The following is a 19602-nucleotide window of genomic DNA, read 5'->3' on the forward strand; positions in this document are numbered from 1 at the left end:
ATGAGGCCAGCATCATCCTGATACCAAAACCTAGCAGAGACACAACAAAAAACGAAAACTTCAGGCCAATAGCCTTCATGAACATTGATGTAAAAATCCTCAATAAAATGCTGGCAAACCGAATCCAGCAGCACATCAAAAAGCTTATCCACCACGATCAAGTTGGCTTCATCCCTGGGATGCAAGACTGGTTCAACATACACAAATCAATAAATGTAATCACATAAACAGAACCAATGACAAAAACCCCACATGATTATCTCAATAATCGCAGAAAAGGATTTCAATAAAATTCAACACCCCTTCATTGTAAAAACACTCAATAAACTAGGTATTCATGGAACATATCTCAAAATAATAAGAGCTATTTATGACAAACCCACAGCCAATATCATACGGAATGGGTAAAATCTGGAAGCATTCCCTTTGAAAACCAGCACAAGGCAAGAATGCCCTCTCTGACCACTCCTATTCAACATAGTATTGGAATTTTTGGCTAGGGCAATCAGGCAAAAGATATAAATAAAGGATATTCAAATAGGAAGAGAGAAAGTCAAATTATCTCTGTTTGCAGTTCACATGACTTTATATTTAGAAAACCCCGTCATCTCAGCCCAAAAACTCCTTAAGCTGATAAGCACCTTCAGCAAAGTCTCAGGATACAAAATCAATGTGCAAAAATCACAAGCATTCCTATGCAGTAATAATAGACAAACAGAGAGTCAAATCATGAGCAAACTCCCACTCACAATTGCTGAAAAAAGAGAATAAAATGCCTAGGAATACAACTTACAAGGGATGTGAAGGACCTCTTCAAGGAGAACTACAGACCACTGCCCAACAAAACAAGAGAGGACACAAACAAATGATAAAACATTTCATGCTCATGGATAGGAAGAATCAATATCATGAAAATGGCCATACTGCCCAAAGTAATTTGTAGATTCAATGCTATTCCCATAATGCTATGCTGAGACCAGCTTGGTTGTGGAGACTCCAACCCAGGCAACGCTGAACAAATTAAGAAACAGAAACAAAGATAGAGTGCAAAAGTGGGAATTAGAGTGGGACATCAGGGGACTGACAGCATTTTACAGCTGAAAGCCTAGAGCAGACTTTGACCCACATATTTATTATTTGTGAACAAGTGATTATTTTTAACGAGCAGGTGTTCCATGTTTTTTCATAGAATAAAGAGCAGACAGCTAGTGCCTATTCACTCCTAATTAAAAATAAACTAGAAAGCATTTTTTACAAGGGAGAAATGGGGGTAGGGTCATGTATCCTGTCTTTTCAGAACTGGTTTAACTAGTGCATGACCAGTACATATTGTTTACTATTCTACAACGCCCTGAGCAGTTTTCTCCCTGGGGAGTGCTAGGTGTTCCTTGCCATATTCTCTCAGTAGACAATATATAACCCATCACACACATCAATATTTGTTCTCATCAAAGCTACCATTAACTTTCTTAACTGAATTTGAAAAAACTACTTTCAATTTTATATGGAACCAAAAAATAGACCATATGGCCAAGACAATGCTAAGCAAAAAGAATAAAGCTGGAGGCATCACACTACCTGAATTCAAACTCTACTGCAATGCTACAGTAACCAAAACAGCATGGTACTGGTATCAAAACAGAGATATAGACCAATGAAACAGAACAGACACCTCAGAAATAACACCACACATCTACAACCATCTGATCTTTGACAAACCTGACAAAAACAAGTAATGGGAAAAGGATTCCCTATTTAATAAATGGTGTTGGAAAAACTGGCTAACCATCTGCAGAAAGCTGAAACTGGACCCCTTCCATAAACCTTATACAAAAATTAACTCAAGATGGATTAAAGATTTAAATGTAAGACCTAAAACCATAAAAATCCTAGAAAAAAATCTAGGCAATACCATTCAGGACATAGGCATGGGCAAAGATTTCATGACTAAAACACCAAAAGCAATGGCAACAAAAGCCAAAATAGACAACTAGGATCTAATTAAACTAAAGAGCTTCTGCACAGCAAAAAAAAAAAAAAAAAAAAAAAAAAAAACAATTATCATCAGAGTGAACAGGCAACGTACAGCATGAAAGAAAATTTTTGCAACCTATCCATATGACAAAATATATCCAGGATCTACGAGGAACTTAAACAAATTTAAAAGAAAAAAACAAAACAACCCCATCAAAAAGTGGGCAAAGGATATGAACAGACCCTTTTCAAAAGAAGACATTTATGCAGCCAACAAACATATGAAAAAAAGTTCATCATCACTGGTCATTAGAGAAATGCAAATCAAAACCACATGAGATGCTATCTCATGCCAGTTAGAATGGCAATCATTAAAAAGTCAAGAAACAAGAGATGCTGGAGAGGATGTGGAGAAAAAGGAACACTTTTATACTGTTGGTGGGAGTGTAAATTGTTGGGAAAAGGAGCAAAGGAGAAAGGACTTACAGAGTGCCTACATAAATTGGTTATGAGTAACATATAAACAAGGAATAACAAACTGCAGAAGGCCACAGGAGGCCTCTGAGGATGGATGCCTCTCCATGCCTCATGTTCCCATGCAGGGCGACCTAGTCTCTGTTACCATAAACATTGTGCTCAAGGACATAAAACCCGTTTGTAGCACTATGACATAGCCAGACTTGTAGGCTCCTTGTAAAGCCCGCATTCCACTAGCTACCCATAGATAATAAGTTAAAGATAACAACATGTTCTTGTTTTGTGAAATTCCCAAACTGCCACTGTTATCTATCTTTAGAATGATACACCAGTTCCAGCTCATTGATTCAGTTCTGGCCCACTGATTCACTCCACTATCACCCTCTCCACACCATTACTCCATCCCTACCCTGTAGTTCAAAGTGGTTGTAACCAGCAAATAGAGTAGATGATCAGAGCTCAGGGCCTTCACTGTTTCCTCCAAAGTAGTAAGTGATGGCCCCCTGGTCCCACTGCCTCTCATAATCTGTTTTTTTCTCATTCCTTTGTCACCACCAAACTCGGGGTGTCCCTGGGTGATGCAGGGCTGGCTCCCTACATAAATTAGTTCAACCATTGTGGAAAACAGTGTGGCAACTCCTCAAGGATGTAGAACTAGAAATACCATTTGATCCAGCCATCCCATTACTGGGTATATATCCAAAGAATTATAAATCATTCTACTATGAACACACATGCACATGTAAGTATACTGCAGCACTATTCACCATAGCAAAGAGTTGGAACCAACCCAAATGCCCATCAATGTTAGACTAGATAAAGAAAATGTGGCACATGTACACCCTGGAATACTATGTAGCCATTAAAAAGAATGAGTTCATGTCCTTTGCAGGGACATGGATGAATCTGGAAACTATCATTCTCAGCAAACTAACACAGGAACAGAAAACCAAACACCACATGTTCACATTCATAAGTGGGAGTTGAACAACGAGAATATATGGGCAGAGGGAGGGGAACATCACATACCAGGGCATCTCAGGGAGTAGAGGATAAGGGGAGGGATAGCATTAGGAGAAATACCTAATGGAGATGATGGGTTGATGAGTGCAGCAAACCACTGTGGCACATGTACACCTATGTAAAAATCCTGCACATTCTGCACATGTATCTCAGAACTTAAAACATAATAATAATAATAATAATAATAAGGCCAGGTGGAGTGGCTCATGCCTGTAATCCCAGCACTTTGGGAGGCCAAAGTGAGTAGATCACAAGGCCAGGAGTACAAGACCAGCCTGGCCAACATGATGAAACCCCCCTCTACCAAAAATACAAAAATTAGCCAGGCACAGTAATGGACGCCTGTAATTCCAGCTACTCAGGAGGCTGGAGCAGGAGAATTGCTTGGACCTGGGAGGTGGAGGCTGCAGGGAGGCAGAGGCTGCAGTGAGCTGAGATCATGCCATTACCCTCCAGCCTGGGTGACAAGAGCAAGACTCTGTCTCAAATAACAATAATAATAATAATTAATAAATAAATAAAATAAAAACTTTTTAAAAACATGAGAAAAAAAGCTCAGTGACATACAAAATAATTCTGAAAAACAATTAAATTCAAATATACCAGAAAACCAATTTAGGATATGAATGAAAATTTTACCAAAAAGATAAATTAAACACACACACACACACACACACACACACACACACACGCACACAGACACACAAAAAGATTCTGGATCTGAAACATTGAGTGAAATATAAAATACAGGTGGGGCCTGGCAGCTCACACCTGTAATCCCAGCAATTTGGAAGGCCAAGGCAGGAGAATCACTTAAAGCCAGGAGTTTGAGGTCAGCCTGGCAACATGGCTGATCTCTACAAAAAAAATTTTTTAATTTAACCAGGTGGGGTGCATGCCTGTAATCCCAGTTACTTGGGAGGCTGAGGTGAGAGGTTCGCTCTAGCCCAGACAACAAAGTAAGAACTTGTCTTAAAAAAAAATAAAAAACCTTGAATGCTTCAACAATAGGCTAGACCAAGCATAAGAAAGAATCTCAAAATTTAAAGACAGATCTTCTGAAATAACCCAGAAAAACAAAAATTTTTTAAAAGAATAAAAATGAATGAAGCTTTCATGATGTATGAGACACCATAAAATGACAAGATATTCTAATTTTCATTGTCCCAGGAGGTGAAGAGAAAAATGAAAGGATTAGAACATCTATGTAATTAAATAATAAATGAAAACTTCTCAAGTCTAGCAAGAAATGCAGACATCCAGATACAGTAGGCCTTAAGATCCCCAAATAGATACAATTCACAAAGTTCTTCTCTGTGGCACATGACAGTCAAACTGTCAAAAATCTAAGACAAAAAGATTCTAAAAGCAGTTAAGAGAAGAACATCAAATCACACATAAAGAAATCTTCATTAAGCCAGGAGAGAATATGATATATTCAAAGTGCTGAAAGAAAAAGAACTGTCAGCCAAGGATACTATATTTAACAACATTATCTTTCATAAATAAAGGAGAAATAAAGTCTTCCCCAGACAAGTAAAAGCTGAGTTCATCATGACTAGACCAGCTTTACCAGAAATGCTTAAGGGAGTTCTACACCTGGCAGTGAAGGAACAATAACTACCACCATGAAAATATATGAAAAAATATTAAAAACCACCACAAAGAAGAAAGAAAAAATGCAGATGTTACCACTATGGAAAACCACCAAACCACAATGATGAACAATGAGAAGGGAACAAAGGATACACAAAACAACCAGAAGTCAGTTAATAAAATAATAAGACTAAGCCCTCACATATCAATATCCTTGAAAGTAAAGAGATTAAACTTTCCACTTAAAAGATACAGACTCGCTGAATAGATTTTTAAAAACATGACCCAACTATATGCTGCCTATAAGAAACTCATCTCACCTATAAAGACACATATAGACTGAAAATAAGGGGATGAAAAAAGATATTCCATGTAAATGGAAACCAAAAGTGAGCAGGGATAGCTATCCTTATGTAAGATAAAACAAACTTCGGAGACGGATCCAAGATGGCCGATCGCTAACATCCCGGGATTGCAGCTCTCAGGGAAGGCACGGAGAACTAGAGGACGCCACACTTTCAGACAAATTCTGGTTGTTCACAGAGCAGAAGATTCCCCCAGTGGAGGAAACACACGGGTGGCCAGTGTGACTCTCGTGGCCGGCGCAGCAGTTCCGCGGGCACCTCGGCGCGGCAGCTCTGGGAGCAGAGTAAACAGGTTCGGAGGACCCACACGGGCCCCCAGCACAGCACCAGAGCCCAGTGCAGCGGCTGTGACGGCACCTCGGCGCGGCAGCGCTCGGCACAGAGTAAACGGGACCGGTTCCCCTTCTGACCGAGGTTTGGAGCCCCGGGAAGGCAGAGTCGCCTACTGAGGACACAAGAAGGAAGCCAGACAGGAGAATCCTGGGCAGAAAAGCACCATCAGTTTTAACGCCGCTGCTCTGACCCTGGGAACTAACAACCTGGACGCCCACTCAAGAGACCTAATATGAAAGTTGGTAAATTCAAAGACGGCAGGAGGATAAATTTACAATGACGGGAAGAAACCAGCGTAAAAAAGCTGAGAATACTCAAAGTCAGAACGCCTCTCCCTCTAAAGATGATCACAGTTCCACATTGACAATGGAACAAGACTTGATGGAGAATGAGCGCATCCTGATGACAGAATCACTCTTCAAGGAATGGATAATAAGAAACTTCGGTGAGTTAAAAGAACACGTTGTAGCCCAATGTAAAGAAACTAGGAACTTTGAAAAAAGGTTTGATGAAATCCTATTGAGAACAGACAACTTAGAGAGGAGTATGAGTGAATTAATGGAACTGAATACAATACAGGAACTCCGAGAAGTATGCACAGGTTTAAACACTCGAATTGTTCAAGCAGAAGAAAGGTTATCAGAGGTCAAAGTCCAACTTAATGAAATAAAACGTGAAGAAAAGATTAGAGAAAAAAGGATAAAAAGGAATGAGCAAAGTCTCCAAGAAATGTGGGACTATGTGAAAAGACCAAATTTACGTTTGATAGGTGTACCTGAATGCGACGGAGACAATGAATCCAAGATGGAAAATACCCTTCAGGATATTATTCAGGAAAATTTTCCTAAACTAGCAAAGCAGGTCAACATTCAACCCCAGGTAATACAGAGAACACCACAAAGATATTCCTCAAGAAGAGCAACCCCAAGGCACATAATCGTTAGATTTACCAGGGTTGAAACGAAGGAGAAAATACTAAGGGCAGCCAGAGAGAAAGGTCAGGTTACCCACGAAGGCAAGCCAATCAGACTTACAGCAGATCTCTCAGCAGAAACTCTACAAGCCAGAAGAGAGTGGGGGCCAATATTCAACATCCTCAAAGAACAGAACCTTCAGCCCAGAATATCATATCCAGCCAAAATAAGCTTCACAACTGAAGGAAAAATAAAATCTTTTATGAACAAGCAAGAACTCAGAGATTTTATTACCACCAGGCCTGCTTTATAAGAGCTTCTGAAAGAGGCATTACACACAGAAAGAAACAACCAGTATTAGCCTTTCTAAAAATACACCAAAAAGTAAAGAGCACCAACATAAAGAAGAATTTACACCAACAAATGGATAAAACAGCCAGTCAACATCAAATGGCAGTAACCCTAAATTTAAATCGACTAAATCCCCCAATCAAAAGACACAGCCAAAACCCAACGGCATGTTACATCCAGACCTGTTTCACATGCAAGGATACACAAAGACTCAAAACAAAGGGATGGAGAAAGATTTACCAACCAAATGGAGAGCAAAAATAAATAATAAATAAATAAAAAGCAGGAGTTGCAATTCTCATATCGGATAAAATAGATTTTAAAGCAACAAAGATATAGTGGTAAAAGGATCAATGCAACAACAAGAGCTAATGATCCTTACACCCAGATACATAGAGACTTAGACTCAATGAGACAGAAAATTAATAAGGATATCAAGGACTCGAACTCAGATCCAGAACAAGTAAACTTAATAAATATTTATAGAGCTCTCCACTTCAAATACACAAAATATACATTCTTGTCAATACCACATCACACCTACCCATAGGTTTAAATGAAACATTGATTGGCCATTATTAATACCCAATTTTTTTCAGAATAAAGCAATATTTCCATTTACTCTCCCTCTTTCTCTTCCTCTTTCTTCCTCTCCTTTACTTATTTTTTTTTTCTTTCCTTCTCTCAAAAAAAAAGAAATCAACGTGTAAACCTCTAGATCCAGGTCGGCAATGTCTCTCTCATTGCTTGATTTCCTTCCTTCCCTTCCCTCCCTCCCTCCCTCCCTCCCCACTTCCTCCCTTCCTTCCTTCCTTTATCCCTGCCTTCCTCCCTACCGTCCTCCTTCCCTCCCTTCCTGCAAAAAAAAAAAAAAAAACAAACTTCAAGTCAAACACAGTAAAAAGAGAAACAGAAGGCCATTATATAATGATTAAGGCATCAATTCTACAATTCTAAATATATATGTACCCAACACCAGAGCACCCAAACATAAAGGCAAATATTAAGTCTAAAGGGAGAATACCGTAACAGTTCGGGTATTCAACACCACACTCTCAGCATTAGACAGATCATCAAGACAAAACATTAACAAAAAAAGTTGAATTTATACTCTGTATTAAAGCAAATACACTTAACAGACATTTACAGAACATTTCATCCAATAGGTACAGAATACACATTATTTTCATTAGCACATGGAATATTCTTCAGGATAGACCATATGTTAGGCATGAAACAAGACTCAACAAATTTTTTTAAAACTAAATTATATGAGGTCAAGAGATCGAGACCATCCTGGTCAGCATGGTGAAACCCCGTCTCGACTAAAAATACAAAAAATTAGCTGGGCACGGTGGTGCGTGCCTGTAATCCCAGCTACGCAGGAGGCTGAGGCAGGAGAATTGCCTGAACCCAGGAGGCGGAGGTTGCGGTGAGCCGAGATCGTGCCATTGCACTCCAGCCTAGGTAACAAGAGCGAAACTCCGCCTCAAAAAAAGAAAAAAAAAAAACTAAATTATATCAAGTATATTCTCAGATCACAATGAAATAAAACTAAAAATCAATAACAAAAGGAACTTTAAAAACTTCCAATATATGGAAATTAAATAACATACTTCTGAATGACCATTGGGTCAAGACAGAAATTAAGGGGAAAATCAAAATATTTCTCAACACAAACAAAAATCAAAGCACGAAACTAAGTAATACAGTAGAAATAGTGCTTAAGAGGGAAGTTTATAGCAATACATTCCTACATCAAAAAAGGGGAAAGACTTTAAATAATCTAACAATGCACCTCAAGGAATGAATAAAGTAAGAACAAACCAAACTCAAAATTAATTGAAAGAGAAAAATAAAGATCAGAGAAGAGGCTGGGCATGGTGGCTCACTCCTGTAATTCCAACACATTAGGAGACCAAAGCAGGAGGATCACTTGTGCACAGGAGTTCAAGATTAGCCTGTGCAACACAGGGGAACGTCATCTCTACAAAAAAGAAAAATAAACTCACTAGTTGTGGTAGCATGCACCTATGGCCCCAGCTACCCAGGAGTCTGAGGTAGGAGGATCACTTGAGCCCAGGAGGTCAAGGCTGCAGTGAGCCACAATAGTTCCACTGCATTCCAGCCTAGATGACAGAGCTGTCTAAAAAGGAAAAACAAAAATAGAGATGAATTAAATAAAATAGAGACTTGAAAATAATAATAATACAAAGATACAAAGGATCAACAAAATGAAAAGCTAGTTTTTTGAAAATATAAAAACAATAAACCACTTAACAGACTAATCAAGAAAAAAAGAGAAGACCCAAATAAATAAAATCAGAAATGGAAATGAAAACATTAGAACTGATACCACAAAATATAAAAGATCATCAAAGACTATTAGGAATAGCTGTACACTAATAAACTAAAAAAAAAAAAAACTAGAGGAAATAAATTTCTGGAAAGATACAACCACCAAGATTCAATCAGGAAGAAATAGAAAACCTAAACAGACCAATAACAAGAATGAGATTGAATGAGTAATAAAAAGTCTCCAAACGAAGAAAAGTCCAGGACCAGATGGCTCCACTGCCAAATTCTACCAGGCTTTCAAAAAAGAATTAACACCAATTCTCTTCAAACTACTCCAAAAAGTTTAAGGGGAAGAAGTTCTCCTTAAATCATTCTACGAGGCCAGCATTACGTTGACACCAAAACCAAACAAGAACAAGAACGCCACAAAAAAACTAAAGGTCAATATCCCCGATGAACATAAATGCCAAAATTCTCCACAAAATACTAACAAACAAAAATCAAACAGCACGAAAAAATAAAAATAAAAAAGCCATGACCAAGTGAGATTTATCTTAGAAATGCAAAGGTGATTCAACATACACAAATCAATTAATATGATACATCACATCAACAGAATGAAGGACAACACCATATGATTATCTCAATAAATGCAGAAAAACAATTTATAAAATTCAATGTATTTTCATGATAAAAACTCTCAAAAACTACACATGAAGGATGACAGATGAGGTAGATCTATTTAAGAAAAACTACATATAGAAGAAATATCCCTCAACATAATAAAGACCATGTATGACAGACCCACAGCTAGTATCATTCTGAAGAGGGGAAAATGGAAAGATTTTCCTCTAAGATCTGGAACATGACAAGGATGTGAACTATCACCACTGTTACTCAACATAGAACTGGAAGTCATAGCTAGAGCAATCACACAAGAGAAAGAAATTAAGGGCATTCAAATTGGAAGGGAAGAATTCATATTATCCCTGTTTATAGATGATAGGATCTTATATTTGGAAAAACCTAAAGAACTGATCAATTCAGTAAAGTTGCTACTGCAACTTTACAAAAGCAACATACAAAAATCGGTAGCACTTCTGTATGCCAACAGCGAACAATTTGAGAAAGAAAGAAAAAAAGTAACCCCATTTACAATCACCACAATAAAATTAAATACCTAGGAATTAACCTAAGACGTGAAAGACCTCTACAAGAAAAACTATAAAACACTGATGAAAGAAATTTAAGAGGACACAAAAGAATGGAAAGATTCTACATTCATGAATCAAAAGAATCAATATTGTTAAAATGTCCATGCTACCTGAAGCAATCTACAGATTCAATGCAATTCCTATCAAAATACCAATGTAATTCCTATCAAGAATATCAAAATTCTTCACAGAAATAGAATAATCCTAACATTTAGATGGAATCACAAAAGACCCAGAATACCCAAAGCTATTGCATAAAAACAGACACAGAGGACAATGGGACAGAATACAGAACCCAGAAACAAATCCACACATCTACAGTTAACTCATTTTTGACAAAGGTGCCGAGAATATACATTGGAGAAAGGACAGTCTCTTCAATAAATAGCGCTGAAAAAACTGGTATCCTTATGCAGAAGAATGAAACGAGACACCTATCTCTCACTATATACAAAAATCAAATTAATATTAATTAAAAACTTACATCTAAGACTGAAACTACTACAAGCATGGTGGCAAGAGCCTGTAATCCCAGCTACTCCAGAGGTTGAGGCAGGAGAATCACTTGAACCCGGGAGGTGCCGGTTGCAGTGAGCTGAGATCATGCCATTGCACTCCAGCCTGGGCAACAAGAGTAAAACTCTGTCTCAAATAAATAAATAAACAAACAATGCCATTAACACACTTAAAAATAATATAATCAAATATCCAGGTAGAGTGAGATTTTTCCTTTTCTTTTTTAATCTCTAAGTGAGAAAGTGCCTGTGGATCCATAATTTTTTTAATACATTACATTAAATAAGATCCATATGTTACAATTGGTTAATATGTCCCTTTTTTCTCATTTACTCTGTAAATCTGGACCCCTGGCTACCCCACCTCCCTGTTGTTGATAATGAAAATCAAAACAAAGTAAAGCAAAACCTAAAGCTGATAATTATTTATCTAGCAAAGTTTTTTCTTAATTAAAAATGTCTTGGCTGGGCGCAGTGGTTCATGCCTATAATCCCAACAGTTTGGGAGCCGAGGTGGGCAGATCACTTGAGGTCAGGAGTTTGAGACCAGCCTGGCCAACATTGTGAAACCCCGTCTCTACTAAAAATAACAAAATTATTTTTAGTAGAGAGGCATGGTGGGGCATGCCTGCAGTCCCAGCTACTAGGGAGACTGAGGCAGGAGAATTGCATGAACACAGGAGGCAGAGGTTGCAGTAAGCAAACATCACATGACTGCATTTCAACCTGGGCGACTGAGACTCTGTCTCAATAATAATAATAATAATGTCTTGCTCACAGAGACACCAAGAGAACACCACATGAACTGGATCCAGAGAATGGGAGTGATGCTTCTATAAGCCAAGGAATGCCAGGTCTGCCAGAAGCTGGAAGAGGTAACAAAGCAACCTCCCTTAGGGGCTTTGGAGAAAGCAAAGCCCAGCAGACACCTTGACTTCAGACTTCTAGCCTCCAGAACTGTCGGAGGATAAATTTGTGTTGTTTTAAATCAAAATAACAACAATAGTGTCTTGCTTAATGCAGGAACAATACTAGCTCACTGAAGGAAAATTAAATACTGCACAAAAAGAGTAAAATTTTAAATACCCATAATCAGTGACATGAAGTAGGGCAGTAAGGACCTCTGAAAATTCTCTTCTCCATAAAAACAATGAAAACATTGGTTAAAAATGATCAGAATCAACTTTTTCAGAACTCTGAAATTAACAAAAGGCTTGCAGTAATTCAGTGTTTATTCAAGAAAAATGGGTTCGTCTGGATAAGAACGAGAAGCTTTGTGACATCTTAACTTGCCCTATTCCCATCATCCCTTTTCTTACGCAGAAGTAAGACTTGGAAACCAGCATCCCATAATGATGGTGAAAACTAGCAACTTCTCAGCTACTGAAAGGAGTAATGGTGTAGCAGCTCCTTCAAAGCCCCTCTTACTGAAAATTGTCACTATTTGACTTATCTGGTGGTTCTTTAAAGACCCCACTCAGAAGGCTGTCTTTATTTGACTTCACTCAGTGCACAACCAGTGCTAATCACCTTTTCCCTGTGGGCACATGTAGAAAAACTGAGAGGCAAGTGTGTTTTTTAACTTTGTGGCTGCCAGAGGCAGTGGATAAGTTATGCTAAGTGAAGGCCATATACTGTAAGATTCCATTTACAGGAAATACCCAGAATTGGTAAATCCATAGAAATAGAAAGTAGATTCATGGTTGCCAGGTGCTGCAGGGAGGAGGGAATGGGGAGTTAGTAATGAGTAGAGGGTTCCTTTCTGGAGTGATGACAAATTTCTGGAATTTGTGGTTATAGTTATATAAATTTATTAATATATTTTTTAAAACCACCAAATTGTACCCTCTGAAAGGGTGAATTTTATGATATGTGATTCCTATATCAATTTATGGACAGCAATTTTTAAAAATAAATATACTCTCGATTACAATTTTGTTGTTGTTGTTTCTTTTTTTTGTTTGTTTTTTTGTACAAATTTTTTCTTTTTTTTTGAGACGGAGTTTTGCTCGTCACCCAGGCTGGAGTGTAATGGCACAATCTCGGCTCACTGTGACCTCTGCCTCCTGGGTTCAAGGGCTTCTCCTGCCTCAGCCTCCTGAGTAGTTGGGACTACAGGTATGCACCACCACACCCAGCATTTTTTTTAGTAGAGGGGGATTTCGCTATGTTGGCCAGGTTGGTCTCAAACGCCTGACCTCAGGTGATCCACCCACCTCGGCCTTCCAAAGTGCTGGGATTACAGGGATGAGCCACCATGCCTGGCCACAAATTTTTAAAATTTAATTAGAAAGAAATTCATAAAAACTGCACTCAGAATCCTACTGCACAGAAATGGCCACTTAATAGTTTGGTCTATTTCCAATCATGCTCTGCTATATCACTTCTATGCTCATTGGTTAAGAGCACTGGCCCTGGATCTTCAACCTGAGTCAGAATCCTGCCACTTGCTAACTATGCAACCATTAGCAAGCTCCTTAACCTCTCCGGATTTGTTTCTTCATCTATAAAATAGGGACAATAATATGTACTTCAAATGATTGTGAGAATTAAGTGAGTTTAAAAGTGTAGAGCACTTAAGCATGTGCCTGGCACACAATACGTGTTTAGTATATGCTGGCTTTGATTATTCCTAAAAATAAAGCTGTGTAAATATCCTTGAATATACTTACCTTCTTATTTGTCCAATTATATCTTTTTGATTGCTTCCATAAACTAGAACCGCTCTTTCAAAATATATGCACATGAATCAGAGACAGAATGTTATTTCAAGGTTGCCTGGAGAGTTTTTTCTTTTTCTTTTTTTTGAAACAGAACTCTGCCGCCCAGGCTAGAGTGCAATGGCGCAGTCTCGGCTCACTGCAACCTCTGCCTCCCGGGTTCAAGGGATTCTCCTGCCTCAGCCTCCTGAGTAGCTGGGATTACAGGTGTGTGCCACCACGCCCAGCTAATTTTTGTATTTTTAGTAAAGACAGGGTTTCAGCTTGTTGGCCATGCTGGTCTCAAACTCCTGACCTGTGATCCACCTGGCTCAACCTCCGGAAGTGCTGGGATTACAGGTATGAGCCACCACACCCAGCCGAGAGTTTTCTATTACCAGAATTAGACATACTACTTGAGTGCCCACACTTTGGAAACATGTGGAGGGAAAAAACAAACAATAAAAAAATGGCCCTGGAAGAAACAAAACAATTGAAGAATGGGGTAAAAAAAAAAACTTTTAAAAGTTATAATCATATTCTCAGAGAAATTTAAGAAAAAGTATATAGTCTATAAAATAAGAAAAGGAGATTGTGAGAAGAAAACAACCTGTGAATAAGAGATGTTTTGTAGAAATTAAAGCTAAAATTTAGTCAAGAGCTAGAAGTTAAAGTTGAGGAAACCTTCCAGAATAAAGAACAAAACACAGTATTAATTTCTATTTTTATTTTTTTAACTTTTAAGTTCAGAAGCACATATGCAGGTTTGTTACATATGTAAACCTGTGTCAGGGAGGGTTGTTGTACAGATTATTTCATCACCCAGATATTAAGTCTACTACCCATTTGTACTTTTTCTGATCCTCTCTCCTTCCTTCCACCCTCCACCCTCTGGTAGGCCACTGTGTCTGTTGCTCCCCTCTGTGTGTCCATGTGTTCTCATCATTTGGCTCCCACTTACACATGAGAATATGCAGTATTTGGTTTTCTGTTCCTGTGTTAGTTTGCTAAGGATAATGCTGTCCAGCTGCATCCATGTTCCTGCAAAGGACACAATCATGTTCATTTTTAGGGCTGCATAGTATATGATGGTGTATATGCCCCACATTTTCTGCATCCAATCTGTTATTTATGAGCATTTAGGTTGATTCCATGTCTTTGCTATTGTGAATAGTGCTGCAATGAACATACGAGTGCATGTGTCTTAAGAGAGAATGATTTATATTCCTCTGGGTGTATACCCAGTAATAGGATTGCTGGGTCAAATGGTAGCTCTGTTTGTAGCTCTTTGAGGAATTGCCACACTTCTTTCTACAATGGCTGAATTGATTTACACTCCCATACAGTGTATAAGTGTTCCTTTTTCTCTGCAACCTCACCAGCACCTGTTATTTTCTGACTTTTTAATAATAGGCATTCTGACTGGTGTGAGATGGTATCTTTGTGGTTTTGATTTGCATTTCTCTAATGATCAGTGATGTTGAGCTTTTTATCATATGCCTGTTGGCCACATATGTGTCTTGAAAAGTATTCATGTCCTTTGCCCACTTTTTAGTGGGTTTCTTTTTTTTTTAATTTGTTTTTTGTTTGCTGTTTTGTTTAAGTTTCTTTTTTTTTTTTTTTTTTTTTGAGACGGAGTTTCGCTCTTCTTACCCAGGCTGGAGTGCAATGGCACGATCTCGGCTCACCGCAACCTCCGCCTCCTGGGTTCAGGCAATTCTCCTGCCTCAGCCTCCTGAGTAGCTGGGATTACAGGCATGTGCCACCATGCCCAGCTAATTTTTTGTATTTTTAGTAGAGACAGGGTTTCACCATGTTGACCAGGATGGTCTCGATCTCTTGACCTTGTGATCCACCCGCCTCAGCCTCCCAAAGTGCTGGGATTACAGGCGTGAGCCACCGCGCTCGGCCTTGTTTTGTTTAAATTTCTTATAGATGCTGGATAGTAGACCTTTGTCAGATGTATAATTTGCAAAAATTTCTTTCCTTCTGCAGCTTGTCTGTATATTCTGCACAGCTTCGTTGCTGTGCAGAAGTTCTTTAATTAGACACTGTCAATTTTTGCTTTTGTTGCAATTGCTACAAAAGACAATATTTGACAAAATATGAGAGATAGATAAGAGACAGCAAGAGTTAATCTGAGACATGTCAGATTTGATGGATAAAGTTCCAGAAAAAAAGAGAAGAGAAAAAATGGAGGAGAGAAGATCAAAGACCTTCTACAAGAGGTTATCCCAGAAAGGATACCAATCTTCATTTTGAAAAGTCCTACCACATATCCAAAAGGATGAATGAAAAAGTCATAGACCTTTGGGAGACCAAGGTGGGCAGATCATGAGGTCTAAATTTTGTACTAAAAGTACAAAAAATTAGCTGGGTGTGGTGGTGCATGCCTGAAGTCCCAGCTACTCGGGTGGCTGAGGCAAGAGAATTGCTTGAAACCAGAAAACAGAAGTTGCAGTGAGCCGGGATCATGCCACTGCACTCCAGCCTGGCGATTGAGCGAGACTCTGTCTCAAAAAAAAAAAAAAAAAAAAAACGGTCATAGACCTAGACACATCTCTAAAATTTCAGGACCCAAAGATGAAGAAAAGATCCTAAAACCTTGCAGAGAATCAAATTGTGTGATGTGCAAATAAAAGAAGAAAAAGAAAAAATATAAGGAAAAGAAAAATTTTTTTAAAATGAAGTGAAATTAAAAAAAAGATACTAAAACCTTCCAGAGGAGGGAAAATTATGCACCAGTCTGCTTATCAGCAACCCAAAGTACTAGAAGTCAATCATACAAGCCCTTCAAAATTCTTAAAGAAAATTATTTTCAAATTTGAATTCTATACCCAAACTTTCAAACAAGTGTGAGGAGAAAATAAGAACATCATCACGCATACAAAGACTCTGAAAGTTTGCTTGCTCTATATATTCAGAGGTTACTTCTTTGCCGTTTACTTCAGCAAGATGAGGGAGTAGAATAGCAAAGAGTAATAAATGAGGAGCATTAAAAGGACAATCTTGGCCAGGCACAGTGGCTCATGCCTATAATCCCGGCACTTTTGAAGGCCAAGGCCTTTCAAAGGTGGATCACTTGAGGTCATGAGTTCAGGACCCTCTGGCCAACACAGTGAAACCCCATCTCCACTGTTAGCCAGACGTGGTGGTGCATGCTTGTAATCCCAGCTATTTGGGAGGCTGAGGCAGGAGAATCTCTTGAACCTGGTAGGTGGAGGTTGCAGTGAGCCAAGACTTGTGCCATTGCACTCCAGCCTGGGCAATAGAGCGAGACTCTGTCTCCAAAAAAAAAAAAAAAAAAAAAAAAAAGGAAAATCTTAAGAAAATAACCCTGCAGCAATTGTAGAAAGCAACTAGTCCAGAGTGAAGTAAGAAAATAGAGGAGAGTCATGGTTTGCTAGAGAGGGTTCCTATCAGCTAATGAAAGTCAATTATTAATTTTCAGGAGCACTGCAAGTCAGTTAACGTACTGTTATTAACACACTGTTATTAACACTTCATTTTCATAAATTAACACTTAAACAAATTATATTAAGAACAAAGATAATAAAACATGCAAAGCTCTTCAATTCCTAATTATTGGACTACTATCTATGCTCTTGATAGTATAATATTTACATCTATTTTATCCGTTTGATGAAAATATGTAACGGTAGGCTCCCATGCATTCCTTCCCAACTCCATGTTCAGGGCCATTACATTGTAGCTTGAATCCAGCCATGGTAGGAATATTTATACCATGGAAATTGGCAAACATATAAATCAGGTCTTTATTTATCATTTTGTTATCTATGTAAGAATTAAAGAAAGAGGAAATAAACACGAAAGGTGGCTCAGGCTTATTTTAGAGAAATAAACCTGAGAAGGGGACTTCCTTCAGAGGCACACTTACAGACTAAGAGTTTTTAAAGATTTAGGGCAGGAGAGTTTATCAGAGGCTTAAACTGCTTCATTGTCTTTTTGTTGTGCTAATCTGGGAGGGAGCGTTTGTATTTGTTCCCATGTATCTTCCTGTAGCTTCAGACATTCCCTGCCGAGTCTGCTTTTAGCATCCCTATCTTAGTGCACCTGAAGGGAAAGGAATGTGCTTATTAAGGCCCACTATTTTACTGGGGCCCATTGTGTGAGAGTGAAGTTTGGCAGTTACCCAAGAGACTTCCCCCTTCCCCTTTTTCCCCCAACCCGACCTCCCTCTGTGCCAGAGCTGTCTTATCTGTGTTTTCCTGTCTGCTCTTTCTGGCAGCTCCTTGTTAGAAGAGAAGTGATTTCCTTGAACTGCATGAAGCTAGAAAGGGAGCTGGAACTGAAAGTGGCGTTGTTTGTCCGAGATGACAGTGCACCTGCTCTGTCAATCTAGACTTTAGAAAGTGTTACATAAAGCTTTAATGCAGACTAAAGTATCTGTATCTGTTACAATAAAATATTTATAGCAGTTACATTATAATTAGCACAAAATTATACTGAGTTAAATTTGAGTTGCAACAATAGGCTGGCAACAGATACAAGAATTTGTTAAAAATCTCAGCATCCTTTCTGGTTCTCTTTCTGTTACTTGCTTTCCAGCTTGATTCCACTACAGTCAGGAAGCATAGTTTGTATTTTCTTCTTTTTGTAATTGGTTGAGTTTTGTTTTGTGGCTCAAAATATGGTCTAATTTGTGAATGTTTCATGTACACTTGACAGGAATGTGTACTTAGCTTTTGTTGGGTTAAGTATTTTATAAATAAATCAGTTAGATTTTTTAAAATCGGCATCCCATGAGAATTATTTGGTTACGTGAAATTTACAATAAAAAGTAGTATTTTGTATGTTATTATAATTTGTAAATGTGTTATACATCCTTCATACCAGTAAGTCATAATATATATAGCCTACCATTACATATTATTTTCATCAAACAGATAAAATAAATGTAAATGCCTTCAAGAGCATAGATAATAGTAATTAGTAACTGAAGAGCTTTGCCTGTTTATTATCTTTGCTTTATATATTTATATATGCTTACTATATATACTTATCTTTGTTTTATATCTATAGCTATACATATACTAAAAGAACAATATACTAGCATACCACTGAAGGGAGTCCAATAACAAAGTTTGAGGCTTTAAAAAAGGGAATCAGGCCTGGCATGGTGGCTCATGCCTATAATCCCAGCACTTTGGGAGGTCGAGGCGAGTGGAATACCTGAGGTTAGGCGTTTGATACCAGCCTGGCCAACATGGCAAAACTCTGTCTGTACTAAAAATACAAAAATTATCTGGGCATGGTGGTGCGTGCCTGTAATCCCAGCTACTCAGGAGGCTGAGACAGGAGAATCACTTGAACTGGGAAGGCAGAGGTTGCAGTGAGCCAAGATTGTGCCACTGCACCCCCAGTCTGGGCAACAGAGTGAGACTCTGTCTCAAAAAAAATAAAATAAAAAAGGAATTAGAGGTTCCATTTGAACCTGTTTTCAGGAACATTCTCTTTTAAATGGCTCAAGTTTGGGGACCTAGAACTCATAGGTAAAGAAATACAATTCAACAAAATATTTTGACTTTGCATAAACACAACTTAGATACAATAACATACATGCTTTTATAGGTTTCAATTTTTAGCTTCAATCTGCTCAAAGTTAACTTCTACCCTCTGAGAAGGTGAGCTAGCCAAACATACATACAGCAAAATTATTAAGATGTGTGCAAGAAACCTGCAATGCTAATTTAAATTTATTACTTATGTGGGAGAACACTCAAAATCTGGTGCCAGAATGGAAACAGTGATTTTTAAGTGTTCAAGGCATTTACATACTGCATCTCACTTGAGGCTCACAAGACTACGGGCCCGATAAATCA

The sequence above is a fragment of the Callithrix jacchus genome, chromosome 1, assembly GCF_049354715.1.
Source record: "Callithrix jacchus isolate 240 chromosome 1, calJac240_pri, whole genome shotgun sequence".
Taxonomy (NCBI): Eukaryota; Metazoa; Chordata; class Mammalia; order Primates; family Cebidae; genus Callithrix; species Callithrix jacchus.